Here is a 5,776-nt window from a genome sequence, read left to right on the forward strand (position 1 = left end):
TAGTTACTTGTTTTATAATCTTTTCCAACAAATATAACAAAAATGAGGTTTGATCTATTCAGGCAAATTTCCAGGTTCAAATCATGTCACTGCAAATACCTATCAAAATGTGAATCCTAAAATACAACTCATTTTTTTGCTGACGTCATCTCAGACTCATCCTCGCTTCAATAGCTATCATTCCTCTAACTGTATTTCATCAGACTGGTGACTGGAAGAGTATTTTCCCTCTAACTTTACAGTCTTATTTGAACTTCTCTCTCTCTAAATTCTAACAGAATTCTAATTAGAGAGGAAAGTCATCTTGAAACCATACCATTATGATAGTAACTCGGGATGACCACAACTTCCTGCCAGCAGACCGTGGAGATTATAGAATTCATTCTAACTATACAACTCACTGTTAACAACTGCTAATCTCCTAGGACTCCACTAAGCCATACTAAAAAAAGGAGATATCAAAGGAATAGCATATTGGTCGTCTGCTTATTTTTACCTTCAACTCAGAATTTCCTTTGCAAAATGTCATTCCAGTGCAAGCATTCAAAGCTAAACAGTCTGATTAATAAATAAAATTGTGCTTTCCATTTCTGAAGTTCAAAGATGGTAGTCTTCTGTACAGATCAAAGACAGCAACATTCTTACCATTGAATCAATAAACAACATCATGATAAATGGAGAAAAGATTGAACTTATAAATGATTTCATGTTCTTTGGATCCACAACCAACACCCATGAATGCAGCACTCAGGAAATCAAATGACACATTGCATTGGGAAAATCTGCTGTCAAAGAGCAAGGACATTATGTTAACAACTGAGGTGCAGCTGGTCCAAGCAATGCTATTTTCAATTGCTTCATATGCATGGAAAATTAGCAAATTAATAAAGAAGACTAAAGACTTGGTGCCTTTGAATTGTGGTGTTGGCAAAGGGTACTAAAGAAAGAAAGACAAATCTGGATTGAAAGATGTGCAACCAGAGTGCTTCTTAGAAGCAAAGATTTTGAGAGTTTTGTCCCGATACTTTGAGCATGCTCTCAAGGGGAGTCAGTCTTCAGGGAAGAATACCAGACTTGGAAAAGTAGAGGATCCATTATGGAGATGAAGACTCTCAAGAAGATGAATTTACATAGTGACGGCAACAATGGACAATAGCAGAAACTGGGAGGGGGACACAAGGTTGGGCAGGTTTTCATTCTGTTGCACAGAGAGTCATTAGAAATAGAAGCCAGCTCAACATCATGTAACAACTCAAGAGAAAATGAGGAAGCTATGAAGGCAGGGAGCGAGTCAGGAAGAAAAGAAATAAAGAAAGAAATCTGGCTGTTTCCAGCAAGTAAGTAACACAAGATGAATGAGAAGAAAAGAGGTGGAAAGGTGAACCACTGAATAAACAGCTGCGCTTTGTTGAAATGATGACTATATAGCACTTTTAGTGAAAACTCTAAAAAAATGTATAGAAATGTAAACATGTAGGCAGTTATGGACCATCTACTCACTACATTCCATTAACAGAGGTCTTAAAAATGTTTATTTAATTGGAGAGGAATTCTGATGGGGCAGTTCCTCAAATTCGCCAGTGACTGAAGGGATACAAGATGAGGTACTCTCTTCCCATAGAACTTTAAAGCCTCCTGGAAGCTCTGTTGGCTTCATGATATGGCTTCCAGTTGTTGGCAGAAGGTAGCACAAGCCTTTCTGGTTGAGCTCAATCTCCTAGGCTGTCTAGTATGAGAAACTGGTGAAGGCAGTTCCTGGAGCTTATGATCATGTCACTTAGAATGTCAGCCCTGTGAATTTCAGAATGACGTACTAGATATCAAAGTTTTCACATCTTCTCCAAGACAAAAAACACCACATGGAGTCTTAGAGGCTAGCGAGAAAACATCTTGGAAAGTTAGAGAAAGAGAGAGAAATAGAGATGATAGAGATACATATTTTGATATATATTAATATATATTGATATGTTGTTGTTGTTGTTGTTGTTTTTATGTGCCATAAAGTCACTTGCGACTCATAGTGACCCTATGTACAACAGCCCTAAAGTCTGCTCTGTCCTGGGCCAATCGCACTATCTCTGACACTCCCATCCTCATTACCCCAGTCACTGAATCAGTCCACCTCATAGAGGGCCTTCCTCTCCTGCGCTGTCCCTCCACCCTCCCAAGCTTGATGTCCTTCTCCAAGGACCAGTCTTTCTTTACAATATGTCTAAAGTATGTTAGACGGAGCCTCAGAATCCTTGCCTCCAAGGAGCCACCTAGTTTAACCCTTTCCAGGACGAATCCATTTGTTTTCCTAGCAATCCATGGTATTCTCAATACTCTTCTCCAGCACCACAGCTCAAAGGCATCAATTCTCCTATCCTCCTTGGTCATTGTCCAGTTCTCTGATGCATAGCAAGTGATTGTGAAGACCAAAGCCTGTATCAGACGCACCTTAGTCTCCAGAGAGACACCATTGCTCTTCAGCACTTTGGAGAGGTCCCTAACAGCAGATTTTTCCCATGGCAATACGCCTTTTCCTGGCTACTGGTGCCAAGACTGCTGACTGTGGAGCCAAGCAAACTAAAGCTGTGTACAATCTCAATCTCTTCACCATCCATCCTGATGCTGCCAATTGGTCCAGTGGCGAGAACCTTTGTCTTCTTGACATTGAGCCTCAATCCATATTGGAGGCTGCAGTCCTTGACCCTCTGCAGCAAGTGCTTCAGGTCCTCCTCAGTTTCAGCAGGCAGTGTGTGTCATCTGCATAACGCAGATTGTTGATAGATCTTCCACCAATCTTGACCCCACATTTCTCCTCACAGAGCCCAGCCTCCCGGAAAATCTGTTCTGCATACAGCTTGAAAAAGGTATGGAGATAGGACACATCCCTGGAGTACGCCCTTCCCTATTTTGAACCATGCAGTGTTCCCTTGCTCTGTTCTGATGACTGCCTCCTGGTCCAAGTATAGGTTTCATATTAGAATGATCCATATATATTGATGTATATGTTGAAATATAGATGTAGATGTAAATATAGATATCGATATCTATATAGATACATATTTATATATATATACACACACATATATATATTTTATTGGATTCAATTTTTTTTATTTCATATGTAAATAGAAGTACTCTAGAAAAAGGTAAGAGAAATTTTACACAGCTTGTAATAACTTTTTACCTTGCCTTTGGGGATGATTGGAAAGTTGTGTATGGTGAAGAATAAGTCACATGTAGCGAAGAATAAAATCTTCGCTTCTTAAGTAAGGACTCAGGTGTGAGAAGTTGTTGTTTAAAAAGATACATTTTTCCTCATTTTCTGATAACAAAGTAACTTCTGTTTACTATCCATGAGGTAAATTATTATGATGGTTAGGTGTTGCATTTTTCAATAGTCTTTGACTTTGACTTACACAGAAGTTAATGTGTTTCATTAACTTTGATGGAGTTTGCACATTATAAAATGTCAAAGTGGAATTAGGTCGTTTTATCTACCCAGAGTACTTCATTTATTTATTCAGCAGTTACTAATCAAGGACCATATGTCCCAGTGGGCAGAAAGCGATGCTACCAAGCCAAAGGTGGGTGACTTTTAATCCGCAGCCCTCGAGCCTGTCTTTCATTGTTTTTGTTCAGACATTCCTCTAGGTTGTATAGCCCTGGTGTACAAGTTGCTGTACAATGGTCACTTGTGGTTGCTGTGAGGCTGAACACTGTGACACTGATGTGTCAAATGTGTTAATGGTTGGTTACCCAATGCGGACAGAGAGTGGGGTGGAGCTCCCTGATTAAAACAAGCTTGGAAGGAGGAGTGGCATCCACTTCCATAATAGCTTGCCTCTAGAAACCCTATGAACCTGGAGAGAGGATGAAAGGCACCCAAGGGTCGAGGACTCTCCTTCAGAGGGTCGCTATGAGTCGCCTGCGACTCAAAGGCACTTAACAACAACAACAATCAAGGACTTACCTACTAAGAACCCAGACAGAAAAATCTCCTTTGTAAAAGGGAAAGTGCTCTATCAATGATCAGGTTTTTGGTCTGAGCAGCCATTTTCTACTCTGTTAATTCTTAACATCAGGTATTGGCTGCTCTTAAAAAAATGGAGCAGCAGCACTTGATAAATGCCATGAAAGAGATGAAGACATCTCAGTCACTTGCACCCTTTTAAATTGAAGAGAATTGTTCTCAAAAGCATTTACAGGAAAGGAGAAAATGATAACCAAGGTGGCCGAAACAGTGAAGAACGTTGGTTCGGCAGCACCACCTAATGGTTGCTTGATAGAACCTGCATCTTCTACCTTGAGCGCATGGGCAGATGTATAGAGATATGTATTTGTTTGTTTATTTGTAACTTTTTCCTAGCTGGGTTTTAGGCATAGGCAGAACAGGCAATTACATTATTCTCTTACAGTCAAAAGGGGCACATTACCGTGGACCACCTCCTTCATTCTGGTTACCAATGCTGTGTCAGACTTATTTAAGAAGCAAGGGTTACCACTTACCCTACCCAAAGCTAAGAAAGCTGTGGTACCACAACTAATAAGACAGAATCTTCGGTTTAATAGTATCTTTGTTTGATTTCTTTTTCAGCTAAGGGAACAGGAAGCAGCAACTTTATAGGAAGAAATAAAAACTATCTTACTTGGCATATGTCTGAAAAAGAACTTTGGCAAAATTTCTGAAAAACGTCAAAGAACACAAGGATTGAGGGGAGAGAGATAATGTCTCCTCACTGAGGAAGATTGCTTGAGGATCTTCAGCTCTTTCTACTCTACTAACAATACATTTTTCTTATCTACAAATAATAATTCATATTTGCATGTCAAAAAATAAAAAGGAGTGATATTCATTGGGTTATTCCATGAAACTTCCAACTTCGTCAATTTCATAATTATTTCTGAAAAACCTATTCATGATTACATCTTTTTTTCCCTTTTCTTCTTGTGTACCGTCGAGTCATATCTGACAAGTACATGAGGAGACAGCCCCTCCAGCACAGCATCTGGTGGATTCGAACAGCATGCCTTTGGGATTGCAGCATGGCTTCTTGCCTCTAGGCCACAAGAGCTCCCTTTAATGACTAAATCTTACAGCCAGATATTTCAGCTCTCCCTTTTTCTTATTGCAGTGAATCTGATGTTTGTCTTCAAAGATCTCAAGTCATTCATGTTTTCCTCCTCACTAAATCTCCTATAGCCCTCCATCTATTTTCTAATACATGTTTTAATCAGTTTCCTAGTTTTATTCAACAAACTCACCCCTCCTCACTCCCTTCTTCTCAATTTTGAATCTCATATTATCCCAGTCCACAATTTTGCTCATGGACCTCATTTTCAATACACAGAATTAGTATACTTTTAAAAAAGTCATAGAGTGATAGATTCAATCCATAATCTATATAAATTCTGTCAAGTTCCTCAGTCACTGAGAAATTCTGGCATTTTCCTCTATTGGGTCCTATTGAAATTACCTTCTCAACTCTTACAGTTCGTTTCCACCTTTCTCTAGTTTCCACTATGCCACAGCCAGGTCACCTAGATACATGCTTCATTGTGGTGGTGTGTTTTGTTATGACGTGCGCTCGACTAGATTCCAGCTCAGATCACTCCTGTAAGACAGAGTAGAACTGCCTCATAGGGATTCTTAGACTACACTCTTTACAGGAGCAGATACTGACATCTTTCCTCCTGTGGATCCAATGGCGAGTTTGCATCACCTACTTCTTTTTTTTTTAATTTTATCTTGTTAATTTTTTTCTTTTTTTATATTTTAATTAATTTA

The sequence above is a fragment of the Elephantulus edwardii genome, unplaced genomic scaffold (genome assembly GCF_000299155.1).
Source record: "Elephantulus edwardii isolate Elephantulus edwardi_28Jun2011 unplaced genomic scaffold, EleEdw1.0 scaffold00155, whole genome shotgun sequence".
NCBI classification, from domain to species: domain Eukaryota; kingdom Metazoa; phylum Chordata; class Mammalia; order Macroscelidea; family Macroscelididae; genus Elephantulus; species Elephantulus edwardii.